General features: G+C 36.0%; 1 long non-coding RNA gene across 2 annotated transcripts in view; it reads left to right on the top strand.

Annotated features, from left to right (window-relative positions):
- The window catches only part of LOC141410859 (uncharacterized), a 156,117-nt gene that overhangs the window by 93,238 nt on the left and 42,477 nt on the right, over positions 1-20,402 (top strand). For both annotated transcript variants that reach the window (XR_012435636.1, XR_012435635.1), the window contains exon 2: positions 1,010-1,188. This is a non-coding gene — a long non-coding RNA (uncharacterized lncRNA). The remainder of the gene's footprint in view (positions 1-1,009; positions 1,189-20,402) is intronic.

Below are 20,402 nucleotides of genomic sequence, written 5' to 3'. Positions count from 1 at the left end.
AAGACAAAGATTCAATCAGCAAAGGAAGAGTTTATTCCATCACTTCACTTGGGATGAGAAAGGTAGAGCCCCAGTGTACAAATTAGAAGTCACTGGGATTAGATGCATGAATCCTGCCAAGGTGCTCCCTTCTCTAGGCCATCTTAACATATAGTGGTGTCACTTTTGTCTTCCATCCTGATACTTCTGTAAAAACACAAAACTGTACCATGGTTTTGGACAAGAGAAATAAGACCACACCAAAATCTCAGAACCATTGCAGAACTAGTTTAGTTCTGGATCCACTGAGGTATTGGGAAACTAGTAATAGGAATCCTGGGTGCATTTCCTACAAGCTCTGTCAATCACGTGACTTTGTAGCTCTCCCAGGCCATCTTTCTTACTTGTGCATGTTTCTATTTCCTATGATCAATAGACTGCTCCTACTCTGTGTATATTAAAAACAAAAAAGCAGAACCCCAAACTATTATGAGAACAAAACCATTGTCTCATAACTCCTAAATAAACTTTATGATTTATTATAACTTTGATCATTAAGAACCCTTATAACCTCTGCTTGAGTTTTCTCCTTATGTCTTTTTCTTTCAGTTTTAATTCTCATTACCTCATTTTCTTTTTCTTTTTCAGTTTAATTTCTGGAGACAGTATGACTGTGCCTGCATGCATGCATGCAAATATGTGTGGGTGTTTGTGTGTAGATTTCTGACTGTCTTCTGAAATAGCTGCTTTTGGATAGGGCAGGAGTCTATAGCAATAGTGTCAGCTGTAGCAAGTGAAAAAGGTTGGTAAGAGGATGTGGCTCCTTTGTTTAAAGCACAGCCTCTTAAAAGTTCTTATTCACCTTTCTGAAAAAAATCAGAAAGATACGACAGGCAAAGTTAAGTTTGCAGTTCTTTAGGCATTATTGGTCTGTCAAAATAAAATTAATTGGGATATAAGATCAAATTGCAACATTAGATTTACAAAGCCAATTTATGTAGATGTTGTGCTTGTTTATTCATATACACAGGAAAATGAAAATCCTGGGGATTGAGAACTGCTGTGCATGTGTTAAGTTTAACACCTTATACACTATGGACATTCCATCAATATTGAACAAGTGTGATAACAGCTGGAGGTATTTCACAAGATACATCTTTTCCCTTTTCCTGTTGGTGTTTTCAAGTATTGCTTCAAGTACTTGTCTGAGTGAGTATTTTACCTTAATTTCAAGAACTTTAACTTACTGACTATAGAAATATCTGCATATTTAAACATCTGAGCCTAATTTAAAATATTTTGGAATAGTTATTAACTTTTCCTTTGCCATGAAGTAATTGATTACTTTTCAAAGTTATTGTCATTTGAAGCATTGGAAGAATCACGTCTAAATCATACAGCAAAACCAAGGTATTGATGGTGGTGTTTTTCTCTAATGATCTTAACATTTCTTTCCATAATTATTTAAAGAATATGATAAATCACTCGCTTTTTTCTCCAACATCTGGGGTAGAATTCTTTTATGAGAGACCTCACTAGTTTGCAAAATTTTTGCTTTCTTTTTCTCTCATTTTCATTTTGCACAAAATCTATAGTGTTTGGATTGGGTTCATATCTGCGCTGCAGTACACATAAGGCACCACAGGAAAAATCAGTCCCTATATGTAAAGTTTATAGATGTGACTTAAAGGAATGTGACTCCTCACATAAAAGAAAATGATTAAAAATTTAGAGGCACTAGCAAAGATGTTAGGTGTTGTAGAAAAAGGGAAATATTATATACTAAGTTTGGAAAAAAGTAGTAGTTAAACTACTGTACTTTTTATTGAATGTATACTACTAAATTTATCCAATTAAAATGATTGTAGTTTCAGGTAGTATGTCATTGATTTCCAATCACTATTTGCAATCCAGCATGTTTTCCTGAGCTCTAGATTCGTATTAAAATGCTTATTGGGCATTTCCATTTGGATATTCTGCAGAGAGCTGTATAAAAAATGTAGAAACATACAGTTGTTATTTTCTTTCTATTTCCAAATTGCCTTCAACTGGGCTTTTATTTTATTGAATGGCAACAAAATATACTTAACTGTTCAAGACAGAAGTATATTAATCTTCATTTCTTTCATCCTTACATTAACTATCTTTCCAACATCACTAAGTTTTGATCTTTCTACCTACAAAATATTTCATAAGTACAATTTCAAATATCTTTTTGTATATCTAGTCCCCATACCCAAACCACCAATTTCTTTCATTTAAGTACTGCAGTTATTTTTGCTTAAATACTGCAAGTAGTGTTTTTAACTTAATTTTGTAATTCTCCTTTATGAAGCTGAAATAAACTTTGTGAAGTATGAACCTAATCTTTGTAATGTGTTGTTGAATCAAGTTTATATTATTTTATTGAGGATTTTTGCCTCTGTGTTCATCAAGGAAACTGGCCTGTAGTTTTTTTTGTTGTTGTTGTGTCTTTATCTGGTTTTAAAATCAGGTTAATACAGGTTCTGTAGAATGAGGTCGGAAATGTCCTTTCCCTTTCTATTTTGTGAACTAGTTTGGGGAGTATTAGTGTTAGCTCTTCTTTAGTGGTCTGGTAGAATCCAGCAGTGAATTCATCTTGTCTTGGACTTTGTCTTTCTTGGGAGGTTTTTTAAATTATTGTTTTAATTTTATCGCTTGTTATTGATCTGTTTAGGTTTTTTATACCTTTTGATTTAATTTTGATATGTCATATATATTTAGAATACTCAGAGTATACTGTAATGATCCTCTATTAGATTCTAGTGTTGTTTGTTTTGTAATATACTCCTTTCCATCTCAAATTTTATTAATTTGTGTCTTTTTCTTTCTTTTGGCTAGTTGGGCTAAGGGTTTATGAATCTTGTTTATCTTCTCAAAGAACCAATTCTTTTTGCTTTGTTTCTTGATTACTTCTTTAACACAATCTTTATCTCTCTCATCTTTGCATTCTAGCCTTTCAGAATTTCTTTTGGTTACCCCACTCTCACTCCATTCTTTGTTCTAGGCCAAGGCACTTATTGCTTATTTGCCTGACAAACACTTTCTCAGTTTCTTTGGCTAATTCTTACCAATACTTTGACTCTCTGTTTCAAAGTTGAGTTCTTTAGAATCCTCCAAGTTTCACAAGGTTAAACATTTCACCTATAAGCTTCTAAAGTCTTTTGTGATTCCTCTACTCATTATTGTAGACAAAATTCATAATTCAATTGATGTTTGCTTTGTGGGTTATAAAACCTTATGTGAGAAATCATCTATCTTCATCCGCATAACAGAATTTCTGGACCTGGTATGTATCAACAAATGCTAGTTAAATGAATGAATGATTGAAAGTGCTCTAATTTAACCTTTTAAATAATATAAGAATGCATATTGACCCTATCTAGTGTTTAATTGATAACAACATGTCTTCCCACAATAGGGAAGAGTAAATATTTTTTTTTCACAATCCTGATGAGTCTTTCCATGCATATGGTATTCCTTTCATGTAATAATCATGACCTATCTTTCTATTCTCACATGCTTATTTATGGGAACAGTGGTTGGTTATGTGACTGGTAAATTCTGAATAAGTACATTGAGAATGCTATGTAAGCCACTTCTTGTTTTTTCTTTTTGAGTCCATACCCGATTTCAAAGAGAACACACTGTGCTCTGCTACTCTATGTACTACAATAGATAGGTCTGTGGTGGTCTAGTTCTGCCTAAGCCCAGGTTGGTATCTGTTTAATCTGGGTTCATAATTAAGAAACCTCCTAATTGTAGGTCACTATTTCCTTATCAGATTGTTCAGTATTGAAGGAAATATTTGTATTAAGTCCTTCATTTGCTTTTTTATCGCTTATTTTTCAAAACTGATTTAGGAACAAAAGAAATAAAATGCTATTTATTAGGCCCCATTGAATCCAAACGTTGTCACTATAGCATTGTTGTAATGAAGGTTATTTCTTCTGTTCATTCAGTAGGTAATAAATACTTACTAAATATCTACTATATGCCAAGAAATCTCTAGGAAGAATAACTTCACCTGATCTTTAAAATCAAAGCATGGAAGGAGAATCCAAAATGGTGACTGGGACACAGACACAGACAGTGTGGGCTCTGTGAATTAGGACCTTGCTGAGATGCTGGAGCCATATTTGGCAGAGGTGAAGCACAAGGAAGAGTTGAAACTTTGACACCCTGAACCCCTAGCTTGTGGAAAGCTTCTCCATGCCACAATACACTGAGAGAACAGGTGGGGCAACACTCCAACACTGCCACTGCCACTGCTGCTGGGGCTGCCACTGCCACCACTGCCTCTGCCACCACTGGCCACCAGCTCCAAATGTACTTAGGAGAACTTCAGCAGACTAAACAGGTGAGCACCAAGCGACATGTGGTATCCCTCAGCCACCCCTGGGATAAACCAGCACAATCCCCCACCAGACAGACTGGTTCTTCCACAAAAAAATAAAAAACAAAAAACTGAATAAACAACAGAACTGAAAACTAGCACACAGCTGAGGGGGCAGGGGTTGCTGAAAGTGCACTGGAGAAGGGGGAAGGGGCAAGGAACTGAACTCATGTGAACCATCAGTAAACAAATGACAGAAGGGCCAACAGCAGGCAGGGTGATAGGCCACTGCCTGAAGTAGGGAAGGAGTGAAGGCGGCAGACTACAGGTCTCAGACCCAGGGCACCCACAATCAGATGGCTCTGCAGCATTGAGGAACAAAGAGCAAACCATCAAACACACTGACAGCTGCAGCCAGCCGACAGATTACTGATGTCACCCTTGCCCCAGGGAAAGGGTGCAAGGCAGACACAAGCCCCTAGTAAACAAGCACAGAGATAAGCAAACTCCAAAACAGGACAACTAGTAAACTGAAGAACTGTCACACCTCACTGCAGAAGAAACTGACCAAGCAGCAGCTGCTGAAAGACAGAAGAAAAAAAACACTATCCATAAGCCAAACAACTGGCAAGACTACCACAGAGCTTCTGCTTAAATACCAACACAAGGACTGGATACTGGAGGAGTAACATCAGAACTTAAAGTAAGACTAAAATTCTATTGATCCTGAACCTGAAGTTTTTGTTGTTTGTTTCTTGTTTGTTTGCTCATCTCTCCCCATTGATTTCTTTGGGTTTTTGTTTGTTTGTTTTTGTTGTCTTTTTTTTTGTTGTTGTTTTATCACTGTGAATTAGGTAATACTAAATTATACCCAAAGCAGGGACAGAAACAGCGCAGACACAATTAGCTAAAAACACAATATGGCCACAAAACAAAATTTAACCAAGGGAAAGAAAACAGGTGACTGAAACCTCCAAGTAGCCTATCAAGAACAGTTACACAACACCAATAGGAATTATGGAAAGAAGAAAAAGAGATGGAAACCATCCCCCCCAAAAATAATTTGATACAGGATTCAGAGGGAAATGAAGAAAATGGATACCCAGTTCTGGACACCAACAAAACAAAGATAAATGACACCAACAAACCCAATGATGTCCACAAGAACACCCTAAAAGAAGAGATCCTGCAAGTAATGACTGAGAATTTCATGGAGATGATACTAGACATGGTTAACCAAAAGGTACAAGAGGCACTCAAGAAATTTCAAGACACCCAAAAAAAAAAAGAATGCAAGAAGACACAGAAACAAACAAATGAAATCATAAGATTCTTAAATAAACACCAAAGTGAAACAGAGAGCACTATATACAGGGAGATAATGAATTAAAGATGATAATAGACAATATTAAAGAGGAAGTGACCCATGACATGGAAAACCTCAGAAAAAAGAATGAAACAGAAACACAAGACACAATGGAAGGCCACTCCAGCAGACTAGAACAAGCGAAAGATATAATCTCAGAATTTGAAGATAAAATGGAAATTCAAAGAAAAACTGAAGAGCTGTTAGTCAAACAACTCAAGAGCTGTGAAAGGAATATGCAAGAACTCACTGATTCCATCAAAAGACCAAACCAGAGAATCATAGGCATTGAAGAAGGAGAAGAGGTGCAAGAAAAAAGGATTCATAATATTCAACAAAATAATAACAGAAAATATCCCAAATCTAGAGAAAACTATGCCCATTCAGGTACAGGAAGCCTCCAGGACACCAAAGAGACTTGACCAAAATAGAACTACCACATGACATATTACCATTAAAACAACAAGCACAGAGAATAGAGAAAGAATATGGGCAGATGGCAACTAGAGGGAGGAAGCAGAAAGTGTGATTCCTAAAGTAAAGTCTTGGAGAGATGCTGGAGATACACTTTACAGGAAAAACCACCAAGAAGAGGCAAAACTTTGACTCCTCCACACCCCCAGCCCACGCATAGCATTCCCACTCCACAATAAATGGAAAAACCAGGAGGGCTCCCATGCAGCTAGATGCCAGCTCCCAGACTGCTTGGGAAGACACAGACCACAAGGTGAGCTAAGTGGCACATGGTACTCCCACAGAAACCCTGAGCCAGATCAGCATAGCCCCCTAGACAGACTGACCCCCACCCAGGGAAAAAAGAAAAGAAACTGAATAATAAGGAATAACAACACAAAAGACACGTAGCAAAGAGGGTGGGGTGCCCTGAGCCCCGATGAGGGGGGAGGGGCAATCTCTCATGGAAGTGTAAATAAACAAGCTGGCCAGAGAAGGCAGGAGAGGCAGCACACACCCAGCAACCAGGAGGGGGAAAGCTTGTAAAAGTGGAGGTGGGAGGAAAACTCCACAGGAGTTTTATGTGAACTGTAAATAAACACACTGGCCTGAGAAAGTGGGTGTAGTGTCACCTTCCACAGTGTGCTTGGAAAGGGGAAAGTTTGTAACAGTGGCGGTCACGCCCAGGAGAACTCTAAATAAACAAAGCCTGCAGGGCCAAGTGAGTGTTAAGCTCACTCCTGAGATCTGCATAAATACAGCCTGCAGCAACAGTTGGCTGACAGCAGCAGGCAGGTGAGCCACAGCCTCAGATAGACATTCACAATGCTGTCTCCAGGCTCTTTTTCTTTTCTATCTTTATTTGATGAGACAACAACTGAACTACACCTGCATGCTGAAAAACTTACTGAAACTGTATTGCATTTGAGCTTGGGACACTTTGTGGGTATTTTTTTGTTTTTATTTTTGTTTTCCCCTTTGATGAAACAATGACAGAACTACTTCTGAGACACCTTCTCTAGGATTGGAGGCTGAGGGACTAACACCAAAATTATTAAGACTGAAACTTTATTGCATTTGAACTTGGAATTTTTTTTCAATCCTCTCTCTGTCTCTCTAATGCCTATTTAGCTTACTGTTGATTAGTACACTATCTCACCCTGTTTATATCTTTGAAACTTTTTTGTTTGTTTGTTTTGTTTTATACTTGTTTGTTTTTCCCTTTTTCTTTACCTTCTTTGCTTTCCCTCTCCTCTCACCCTTCCATTCTAAGTATCACCATTGTTATTATTACAAGCTAGAAAATACTTAATTGCACACAGTACAGGGACAATGACAACACCAAGGGTAATGATGGGAAGACAGCAAAAACAGGAAGCCAGTTTCCCCACAGCAAAAAATTAGTACAGGAACCAGAGGGAAATGAAGAGAACATATATTCAGATCCAGACTCCAACAAAATGAAGATAAACTATGCCAAAGAACCAAATGAAGCCCACAAGAATAATCTAAAAGAAGAAATCCTACAGGTAATCAATGAGAATTTTATAGAGATGATACTGGATAGGGTCAACCAAAATGTACAAGAGACACTCAAGAAATTCCAAGACAACAAAAATAGAGAATTAGAGAAAGCACAAGAAGAAATAAAGGAAACCATAGAAGCACTGTATAAACACCAAAGTGAAACAAAGAACACAATTAATAAAGAGATAAATGAACTCAGGACAAAAATAGACATTAAAGAGGAAGTGACTCAGGATATGGAAAACCTCAGAAAAAAGAATGAAACAGAATTGCAAGACAAAATGGAAGGCCAATCCAGCAGAACAGAACAAATAGAAGACAGAATCTCAGAACTCGAAGATGAAATGGTAATTAAAGGAAAAACTGAAGAACTATTAGTTAAACAACTCAAGACCTGTGAAAAGAAAATGCAAGAACTCATTGACTCCATCAAAAGACCAAACCTGAGAATCATGGGCATCGAAGAAGAAGAGGTGCAAGTAAAGGGAATGTATAATATAGTCAACAAAATAATAACAGAGAAATTCCAAAAGCTAGAGAAATCTATTCCCATACAGATGCAAGAGGCCTCCAGAACACCAAACACACCAGACCAAAATAGAACTACCCCACAGCATATTATCATTAAAACAACAAGTACAGAGACCTGAGAAAGAATATTGAAGGCTGTAAGAGAGGAAAAACCAATACCATACAAAGGTAAACCTATCAAAATCACAGCAGACTTCTCAACAGAAACATTAAAATCAAGAAGAGCTTGGGGTGAGGTCTTCCGGGTACTGAATGAAAATAATTTCAACCCTAGGATACTCTACCCAGCAAATCTATCATTCAAAATAGATGGAGCAATAAAAGTCTTCCATGATAAGCAAAAACTAAAACAATATGTGACCACAAGGCCACCACTACAAAAGGTTCTTCAAGGGATTCTGCACACAGAAAGTGAAACCCAACATAACCATGAAAGGGTAGGCAGCACCAAACTATAGGAAAAGAAAAAGCAAGAAAGTAGAGAGTAACCTCAATTTAGGTACACACAATCAAACCTTCAAACAATTAAGACAACTAAATGACAGAAATCAAAACATACCTATCAGTACTAACACTTAATGTTAATGGACTTAATTCCCCCATCAAAAGGCACCATTTGATGAACTGGATTAAAAAGGAAGATCCAACAATTTGTTGCTTACAGGAGACCCATCTCACCGACAGATATAAACACAGGCTTAGGATGAAAGGCTGGAAGAAGATTTACCAAGCCAATGGCTCCCAAAAACAGGCAGAAGTAGCAATACTTATCTCTGACAAAGTAGACTTCAAACCTACAGTGATCAAATGAGATAAAGAAGGACATTCCATACTAATAAAAGGGGAAATAGACCAAAAGGAAATAACTATTATCAACCAATATGCAACCAATTTCATCAAACATACCCTGAATGACCTAAAAGCATATATTAACCCCAACACAGTGGTCATGGGAGGCTTTAACACCCCATTATCATCAATAGATAGGTCATCCAAACAAAAAAATCAATAAAGAAATCCTAGATCTAAAATATACCATAGATCAAATGGACCTAGTTGATGTCTACAGATCATTTCATCGAAGTTCTAAACAAAATACATTCTTCTCAGCAGCCCACAGAACCTTCTCCAAAATAGATCATATCCTAGGGCACAAAGCAAGCCTCAGCAAATATAAGAAAACAGAAATTATACCATGCATTCTATCTAATCACCATGCAATAAAACTAGAACTTAACAACAAAAATAAAGACAAAAAACATGCAAACAGCTGGAAACTGAATAACTCACTGCTTAATGAACAATGGGTCATTGATGAAATAAAAGAGGAAATTAAAAAGTTCCTGGAAGTCAATGAAAATGAAAACACAACCTATCAGAACCTAGGGGACACAGCAAAGGCAGTCCTGAGAGGAAAGTTTATAGCCATGAGTGCATATATTAAAAAGACTGAAAGACCCAAATCAATGACCTAATGATACATCCCAAACTCCTAGAAAAACAAGAACAAGCAAATCCCAAAACAAATAGAAGGAGAGAAATAATAAAAATAAGAGCTGAAATCAATGAAACAGAAACCAAAAAAACCATATAAGGAATTAATGAAACAAAAAGTTGACTCTTTGAAAAAATAAACAAGATCAATAGACCCCTGGCAAACCTGACTAAAATGAGGAGCGAAAAAACCCAAATTAGTAGAATCAGGAATACAAAAGGGGAGATAACAACAAACACCATGGAAGTCCAGGAAACCATTAGAGACTACTTTGAGAACCTATATTCAAATAAATTTGAAAATCTTAAAGAAATGGACAGATTTCTAGATACATATGATGATCCAAACATGAACCAAGAGGATATTAATCACCTGAATAGATCTAGAACACAAAATGAAATTGAAGCAGCAATCAAGAGTCTCCCCAAAAAGAAAAGTCCAGGACCTGATGGATTCTCTGCTGAATTCTATCAGACCTTTAAAGAAGAACTGATACCAACCCTCCTTAAACTGTTCCATGAAATAGAAAGGGAAGGACAACTGCCTAACACATTTTATGAAGCCAGTATTACACTTATTCCAAAACGAGGCAAAGACACCTCCAAAAAGGAGAACTACAGGCCAATCTCCTTAATGAACATTGATGCAAAAATTCTCAATAAAACAATGGCAAACCAAATTGAACAACACATCAAAAAGATTTTTCACCACAACCAAGTAGGCTTCATCCCAGGGATGCAGGGGTGGTTCAACATACGAAAATCAATAAACGTAATAAATCACTTTAACAGAAGCAAAGACAAAAACCACTTGATCATCTCAATAGATGCAGAAAAAGCCTTTGATAAGATCCAACACCATTTCATGCTAAAAGCTCTAAGAAAACTAGGAATAGAAGGAAAGTACCTCAACATTATAAAAGCTATATATGACAAACCTACAGCCAGCATTATACTTAATGGAGAAAAACTGAAACCATTCCCTCAAAATCAGGAACCAGACAAGGATGCCCACTATCTCCACTCGTATTCAACATAGTACTGGAATTTCTAGCCAGAGCAATTAGGCAAGAAGAAGGAATAAAAGGAATACAAATAGGTAAAGAAACTGTCCAAATATTCCTATTTGCAGATTATATGATCCTATACCTTAAGGACCCAAAAAAACTCTACTCAAAAGCTCCTAGACACCATCAATAGCTATAGCAAGGTAGCAGGATATAAAATCAACATAGAAAAATCATTAGCATTTCTATACACTAATAATGAACAAACTGCAAAAGACTATATGAAAACAATTCCATTTACAATAGCCTCAAAAAAATCAAATACCTAGGTGTAAATTAACAAGGATGTGAATGACCTCTACAAGGAAAACTATAAACTTCAGAAGAAAGAGGTTGAGGAGTGGAGAGATCTCCCATGCTCATGGAGTGGTAGAATCAACACAGTAAAAATGTTTATACAACCAAAAGTAATGTACATGTTTAATGCAATTCCCATCAAAACTCCAATGACATTCATTGAAGAGGTTGAAAAATCTACTGTTAAATTTATATGGAAACATAAGAAGCCATGAATAGCCAAGGTAATACTCAGTCAGAAGAACAATGCTGGAGGTATCACAATACCTGACTTCAAACTATATTAAAAAGCAATAATGATAAAAACAGCATGGTAGTGGCACAAAAAACAGACATGAAGACCAGTGGAACAAAATAGAGGACCCAGATATGAAGCCAAGCAAAATAACCAATTTGTTTTTGACAAAGGCACTAAAAATATACAATGGAGAAATAGCAGCCTCTTCAACAAAAACTGCTGGGAAAACTAGTTAGCAATCTGCAAAAAACTGAAACTAGATCCATGTATATCACACTATACCAATATTAACTCAAAATGGATCAAGGCTCTTAATATCAGACCCCAAACTCTAAAGTTGGTACAAGAAAGAGTAGGAAATATTCTGGAATTAGTAAGTATAGGCAAGAAGTTTCTCAATGGAACCCCAGTAGCACAGCAACTAAGATGGCATAGATAAATGGGACCTCATAAAACTAAAAAGCTTCTGTTCATCAAAACAAATGGTCTCTAAACTGAAGAGACCACTCACAGAGTGGGAGAAAATATTTGCTAGCTACACATCAGACAAAGGACTGATAACCAGAATATATAGGAAACTTAAAAAACTAAATTCTCCCAAAACTAATGAACCAATAAAGAAATGGGCAAGTGAACTAAACAGAACTTTCTCAAAAGAAGAAATTCAAATGGCCAAAAAAAACACATGAAAAAATGCTCACCATCTCTAGCAATAAAGGAAATGCAAATTAAAACCACACTAACATTCCACCTCACCCCTGTTAGACTAGCTATCATTAGCAACACCACTAACAACAGGTGTTGGCGAGGATGCAGGGAAAAAAGGAACCCTCTTACACTGTTGGTGGGAATGTAAACTAGTACAACCACTCTGGAAAAAAATTTGGAGGCTACTTAAAAAGCTAGACATTGATCTACCATTTGATCCAGCAATACCACTCTTGGGGATATACCCAAAAGAATGTGACACAGGTTACTCCAGAGGCACTTGCACACACATGTTTATTGCAGCACTATTCACAATAGCCAAATTATGGAACCAGTCAAGATGCCCCATCACTGAGGAATGGATTAAGAAAATGTGGTATTTATATACAATGGAATTTTATGCAGTCATGAAGAAGAATGAAATGTTATCATTTGCAGGTAAATGGATGGAACACGAGAATATCATTCTGAGTGAGGTTAGCCTGGCCCAGAAGACCAAAAATCATATGTTCTTCCTCATATACAGACATTAGATCAAGAGCAAACACAACAAGGGGATTGGACTTTGATCATATGATAAAGCGAGAGCACACAAGGGAGGTATGAAGATAGGTAAGATACTTAAAAAACTAGGTAGCATTTGTTGCCCTCAACACAGAGAAACTAAAGCAGATACTTTAAAGCAACTGAGGCCAATAGGAGAATGGGACTAGGAACTAGAGAAAAGGTTAGCTCAAGATGAATTAACTTAGAAGGCAACACACATGCACAGGAAATCAATGCGAGTCAACTCCCTGTATAGCTATGCTTATCTCAACTAGCAAAAACCCTTGGTTTTCCTATTATTGCTTATATGCTCTCTACAACAAAATTAGATATAAGGGCAAAATAGTTTCTGCCAGGTAGCTAGGGGTAAGTGGGGATAAGGGAGGATGTGGGGGATGGGTTAAGGGAGGGGGTAGGGGAAAAGGGGGAGAAATGACCCAAACATTGTATGATTGTATGCACATATGAATAAAATAATAAAAAAGAATATGGAAGGCTGTAAGAGAAAAAACAAATAACATACAAAGGTAAACACATCAAAATTACAACAGATTTTTCAACAGAAACTTTAAATGAAAGAAGAGCATGGAGGTCGGTCTTCCAGACAATGAATGAAAATAACTTCAACCCTAGGATACTCTACCCAGCAAAACTATCATTCAAAATAGTTGGAGCAATAAAACTCTTCCATGATAAGCAGAAACTAAAACAATATGTGACCCCTAAGTCACCACTACAAAAGATTCTCCAAGGAATTCTGCACACAGAAAATGAAAGCAAACAACCATGCAAGGGCAGGCAATACCAAACTACAGGAAAAGAAAAAACAAGAAAGTAGAGAGTAACATTGATTCAGCTACACACAATCAAACCCTTACATAACAAAAACAACTAAATGACAGGAATCACCACATACCTATCAATATTAACCCTGAATGTTAATGGACTTAACTCCCCCATCAAAAGACACCGTTTGGCAAACTAGATTAAAAAGGAAGATCCAATAGGAGACCCATCTCATTGACAAAAACAAACACTGGTTTAGGGTGAAATGCTGGAAGAAGATTTACAAGCCAATGGCCCTCAAAAACAGGCATGTGTAGCAATACTTATCTTGGACAAAATAGACTTCAAACTTATGTTGATCAAATGAGATAAAGAAGGACTCTCCATACCAATTTAAGGGGAAATGCACCAAAAGGAATTAACAATTATCAACCTATATGCACCCAACATCAATGCACCCAATTTCATGAAACATATTGTGAAGGACCTAAAAACATATATAGACTCCAACATAGTTGTAGTGGGAGACTTTAGTACCCCCTATCACCAATAGATAGGTCATCCAAACCAAAAATCAATAAAGAAATTGTAGAACTAAATCACACCATAGATCAAATGGACCTAGCTGATGCCTACAGAATATTTCATCCAACTTCTGCACAATATACATTCTTCTCAGCAACCCATGGAACCTTCTCCAAAACTGATCATATCTTAGGGCACAAAGCAAGCCTCAGCAAATATAAGAAAATAGAAATAATCCCCATGCATTCTATCTGATTACAATACATTAAAACTAGAACTCAACAACAAAAATAACAGTAAAAAACATGCAAACAATTAGAAGCTGAACAACACATTGGTCAATGATCAATGGGTCACTGATGAAATAAAAGAGGAAATTAAAACGTTCCTGGAAGTTAATGAAAATGAAAACACAACCTACTGGAACCTATGGGACACAGCAAAGGCAGTCCTAACAAGAAAGTTTACAGCCATGAGTGCATATAATAAAAGGACAGAAAGATCTCAAATCAATGACCTAATGCTCCATCTCTAACTCCTAGAAAAGCAAGAACAAGCAGATCCAAAAACAAGCAGGAGAGAAATAATAAAAATAAGGGCCAAAAGCAATGAAATAGAAACAAAAAAAATACAAAGAATTAATGAAATAAAAAGCTGGTTCTTTGAAAAAATAAATGATTGACAGACCCCTGGCAAACTTTACTAAAAAGAGGAGTGAAACAACCCAAATCTGTAAAATTAGAAATGCAAAAGGAGAGATAAACAAACAGTATGGAAATCCAGGAAATCACCGGAGACTACTTTGAAAACCTATATTGTAATAAATTTGAAAATCTTGAAGAAATGTACAGATTTCTACATACTTAGAACCATCCAAAATTGAACCAAGAAGATATTAATCACCTGTATAGATCTATAACACAAAATGAAATTGAAGCAGCAATAAAGAGTCTCACAAAAAAGAAAAGTCCAGGATCTGATGGATTCTCATCAGACTTCTATCAGCCTTCCTTAAACTGTGCAACAAAATAGAAAGGGAAGGAACACTGCTTAACTCACTTTATGAAGCCAGTATTACACTCATCCCAAAACCAGACAAAGACACCTCCAAAAAAGGAGAACTATAGGCCAATCTCCTTAATAAACATTGATGCAAAAATCCTCAACAAAGTAATGGCAAACTGAGTCTAACAACATATCAGAAAGATCATTCACCACGACCAAGTCAGCTTTATCCCAGGGATGCAGGGGTGGTTCAACATACACAAATGTATAAATGTAATACAGCACATTAATAGAAGCAAAGACAAAAACCACTTGATCACCTCAATAGATGCAGAAAAAACCTTCAACAAGATTCTATACCACTTCATGATAAAAGCGCTAAGAAAACTAGGAATAGAACGAATGTACCTCAACATTGTAAAGGCTATATATGACAAACCTACAGCCAACATCATACTTAATAGAGAAAAACTGAAACCATTTTCTCCTAAATCAGGAATGAGACAAGGTTGTCCACTATCCCTACTCCTATTCAACATGGTACAGAATTCCTAGCCAGAACAATTAGGCAAGAAGAAGAAATAAAAGGAATACAAATAGGTAAAGAAACTGTCAAAATATCCCTATTTGCAGATGATATGATCCTATACCTTAAAGACCCAGAAAACTCTATGTAAAAACTCCTGGACATCAGGAAACAGGTATAGCAAGACGGCAGAATACAAAATTAACTTACAAAAATAATTAAGTTTTTTATACACCAAAAATAAATTGAGAAAGAATGTATGAAAACAATTCCATTTATAATATCCTCAAAAAAATCAAATACGTAGAAGTAAACTTAGAAAAGGATGTGAATGACCTCTATAAGGAGAACTATAAACCCCTGAAGAAAGACATTGAGGAAGACTATAGAAAGTGGAGAGATCTCCCATGCTCATGGATTGGCAGAATCAACATAGTAAAAATGGTTATACTACCAAAAGCAATCTACATGTTTAATGCAATTCCTGTCAAAATCCCAATGGCATTCAATCACAGAGATTGAAAAATCTACCTTAAAGTTCATTTGGAAACATAAGAGACTGTGAATAGCCAAGGCAATACTCAGCAAAAAGAGCAATGCTGGAGGTATCACAATAGCTGACTTTATATTACAAAGCAGTAGCAATAAAAATAGCATGGTACTGGCACAAAAACAGACATGAAGATCAGTGGAACAGAATAGAAGACCCAGATAGGAATCCACACAGCTATGCACCAAAAATATATGATGGAGAAAAGACAGTCTCTTCAACAAATGTTGCTGGGAAAAGTGGTTATCCATCTGCAAAAAACTGAAACTAGATCCATGTTTATCACCCTGTACTAGTATCAACTCAAAATGAATCAAGGACTTTAATATCAGATGCAAAACTCTGAAGTTAGTACAGGAAAGAGCAGGGAATACTCTGGAAGTCATAGGTGTAAGCAAGGAATTCCTCAACAGAACCCTAGAAGCTCAGCAACTAAGAGAAAGGATGGACAAATGGGACTTCATAAAATTAAAAAGCTTCTGCACACAAAAGAAATGGTCTTTAAACTGAGGAGACCACCCACAGAGTAGGAGAAAATATTTGCCAGCTATACATCAAAGGAATAAAAACCAGAATATACAGGTAGCTCAAAAAACTAAACCCCCCCAAAATCAATGAACCAATTAAGAAATGGGCAACTGAAGTAACAGAATTTTCTCAAAAGAAGATATTCAAATGGCCGAAAAAACACATGAAAAAATGCTCACCATCTCTAGCCATAAAAGAAATGCAAATGAAAACCACACTAAGATTCCACCTTCCCCCTGTTAGAATAGCCATCATCAAAAATACCACCAACAACAGGTATTGATGAGAATGTAGGGAAAAAGGAACCCTCTCACACTGCTTGTGAGAATGTAAGCCAGTGCAAGGACTCTGGAAGAAAATATGGAGGCTTCTTAAAAAGGTAGACATACATCTGACATATGATCCAGAAATCCCACTCCTGGGGATATACCCAAAGGAATGCAACACAGGTTACTCCAGAGGCACTTGCACACCGATGTTTATTGCAGCGCTGTTCACAATAGCCAAGTTATGGAAACAGCCAAGATGCCCCACTACTGATGAATGAATTAAGAAAATGTGGTATTTATACACAGTGGAATTTTACCCAGCCATGAAGAAGAATGAAATCTTATCATTTGCAAGTAAATCGATTGACCTGGAGAACATCATTCTGAGCGAGGTTAGCCAGGCTCAGTAGACCAAAAATCATATGTTCTCCCTCATATACAGACTTTAGATCTAGGACAAGTGCAACAATATTGTAGGACCATGGTCACATGACAAGGGGAGAGCACATATGGGAGGTATGGGGATAGGTAGGGAACCCAAAATATGAACTTGTTTGATGTCCTCACTGCAGAGGAACTAATACAGAAACCTTAAAGCAGCAGAGGTCAATATGGGAAAAGGAGCAGGAACTAGTGAAAAGTTCAGGTACAGATGAATCAACTTGGGTTGTAAAACATTTGTACATGGAAGAAATGCTAGGAATCTCTCTGTATAGCTATCCTTATCTCAACTAGCAAAAACACTTTGTCTTTCTTATTATTGCTTATGTCTACTCTTCAACAAAATTAGAGATAAGGGCAGAACAGGTTCTGCCTGGAAGCAAGGGGGTTTGGGGGTTAGAAGGAGGAGGTGGGGGCAGAGGGGAGTAATGGCCCAAACTATGTATGCACATATGAATAAATGAATTAAAAAATTAAAACAAAATAAAATCTAAGCATCATTTTCAAGTTAAATTTGGATTGGCTAAAATTTGGAGTTCGTATCATTGTCAGTGGATTTTAAAGATGTATAATTCAGTTTGAAAATATTCTGTATATGTTATTCATTTTGGTTGACTAGTCTTTGCTTTCCTACCTTTCTCCTTAATTCAGCTAGGTAAGTAGAATAAATTATTCTTTAGGCTTCTAAGTGTTTCCAAGATTTTACCCCTGCATTTGGTTAATTTATTCTTAAAGAATATCTACAAATATATTTAAGCAAAAACAGTTTATATGGTAACATCATAGACTTTTTAAACTGAGGCAATGATATAATCAATACAAATGACTATCACACTCACATCTTTGTTTATTTCATCTGCAGCATTCCCAATTTAAGCCTTTTGTACTACACACAGATTTTCCACATCTTAATTTATCTTGGAAATATAAGATATTCTCTCATTGTTTCTGTAGAGATTTGTGTTAGATTTCATACTATCATGGAATGCATGTTTGTGCTTGAGTGAAGATATTGATTGAATGAACTAGATTATGTAGAGGGAATCTATATGATGTTGATACAGTTTTTATAAAATTATGGAAATTTTGAATATTCCAAAAATTATAAATTACAAAATTATGCTGACAGCATGTGGAATATCATTATAGTCAAAGTACTATGAAGGAGTAAACTTCACACACTGAGTTGTTTGTTCAACCTTTTAACATACTACAGTATGAAGTAGTTAATCTTTTCTTGATTTCCCAAAGCATCTAATCTCATAAAATAATTTTTCATAAATATATAAAAGTAGATTTGTTTTCCCTTAAACAATAGTTGTGAATGACTATTCTGTACACATGTATGCAATTGATGTCACTCTGTTAAGTACTATCATGGTGAAAAATGTCAAGATTTTTGCCTTTGGATTCAGATAAAGCACGCATGTGAATACATACAGCTTTATGAAATTCTGGGCAGAGAATTTATAAGTAGAATTTTTTTCCCATATAAAAGATTTAAAACTAATTTTTTCCACTTTGTTCTTAACTTATGGCATTAGTCAGAAACATAAGGACATAGAGGATAGAGAATTAAGAAAATCTGTGTGAAAATAACTGAGTTAATTCCAACAGATAAAAACAATCAGACAAGGGGAAAATTATCATATAATGTTAGTACTGTCCAAGATGCTCCATACACTGCTTGGAGACTCCAGAAAAAGTCATTGCCATTAGAGAATTTTTTTGGATTGTAATTTTTTTAGGATACTGATAGTACAGGGAGTTTTCATTGTAAAAATTCCATAGATGTGCAGAGTATATTTTGAACAAGTTCACTCTTTATTATATCTATTATCCCCCTTCTTCTTTATCCCCATAACAAACAGTATTTGGTAGGTTTCATTATACTATTCTCATACATACATATATATGTATGTATGTACATATATATTTACATATATATGAAATGCACTTTGACCTTCATATCCCCAGTATCCTTTCCTTTTTCCCTAATTCTCCCTCTGATTCTTTCCACACAGTCCCCCTTTCACACTCATGTCCCCATTATTGTTATTAATATGATTTAAAAACTAGTATCTACATATGAATGAAGACATGTAATATTTGGCTTTTTGAACTTGGCTTATTTCACGTAATATGATGATCTCTAGTTAGTTCTATCCATTTTCCTGCAAACAACATGATTTCATTCTTCTATAATGTATATATATATATATACATTAATACATTCACAGGTTTATACATTCATGCATTCATCAGTTGTTAGGCACCTAGGCTTATACTACAGCTTGGCTATTGAGAATAGTGATATAATGAAGATGGATGTGCAGGTATCTCTCTTGTATATTGATTTACACTTTTTGGGATATATGCCCAAGAGTGGTTATAGCATGGTCATGGGCAAATTATTTTTAACTTTTTGATGAATCTCCATACTGATTTCCATATTTGTCCCACAAGTTTATGTTCCCACCAACAGTGTATGAGGATTTTTTTTCACCCAGCATCCTCACAAGCATTTATTGCTATTTGTTTTCTTGATTATAGTCATTTTGGCTGGCGTGAGATGGAATCTCAGTGCAGTTTTGGTTTCTATTTCCTTTATTTAAAGATGTTGAACATTTCTCATCTATTTATTAGCTATTTATACTCCTTCTGAGAACTGTGTATTTATTCAATTCATTTACTCATTTTTTAATTGGATTGTTCGTTCTTTAGCTTTTTTGAGCCCTTTGTATATTTTGGATATTAATCCTTTATTTGATGAATAGCTGGGAAAGATTTTCTTCAATACTGTAGGTTTTCTCTTCTGGTAATTGTTTCCTCTGATGTGCAAAAACTTTTTTTTTTTTCTTATTTTTGTTAGCATACATTAATTGTACAGGGGCAATTCATTGTGACATTTCCTAATATCCTTACATTGAACATTGGTTAGGTTGCCTTCACCGCCTTTCTCCCTCATCCCCCTCCCTGCCCCACCTAAAACAATTGCAAAAGCTTTCATTGTTCTACAGCATGTATGCATACAAAGCACATCGGCCATATTCACCGTCCTTCTTCTCCTCCATTCACTCTCTCTCTTCCCAAAAGTATCCTCCCCCACCCTCACAAGGACCTATTTTACAGACATGTCCTTCATTTTTAATTCCAAAGTCAGTGTTTGGGGGTTTCTTGCTATATCTCAGCTGTGAATATGCTGTATT

This window comes from Castor canadensis, chromosome 9 (assembly GCF_047511655.1).
Source record: "Castor canadensis chromosome 9, mCasCan1.hap1v2, whole genome shotgun sequence".
NCBI lineage: Eukaryota > Metazoa > Chordata > Mammalia > Rodentia > Castoridae > Castor > Castor canadensis.
This window is presented reverse-complemented; position numbering and strand designations above follow the sequence as displayed.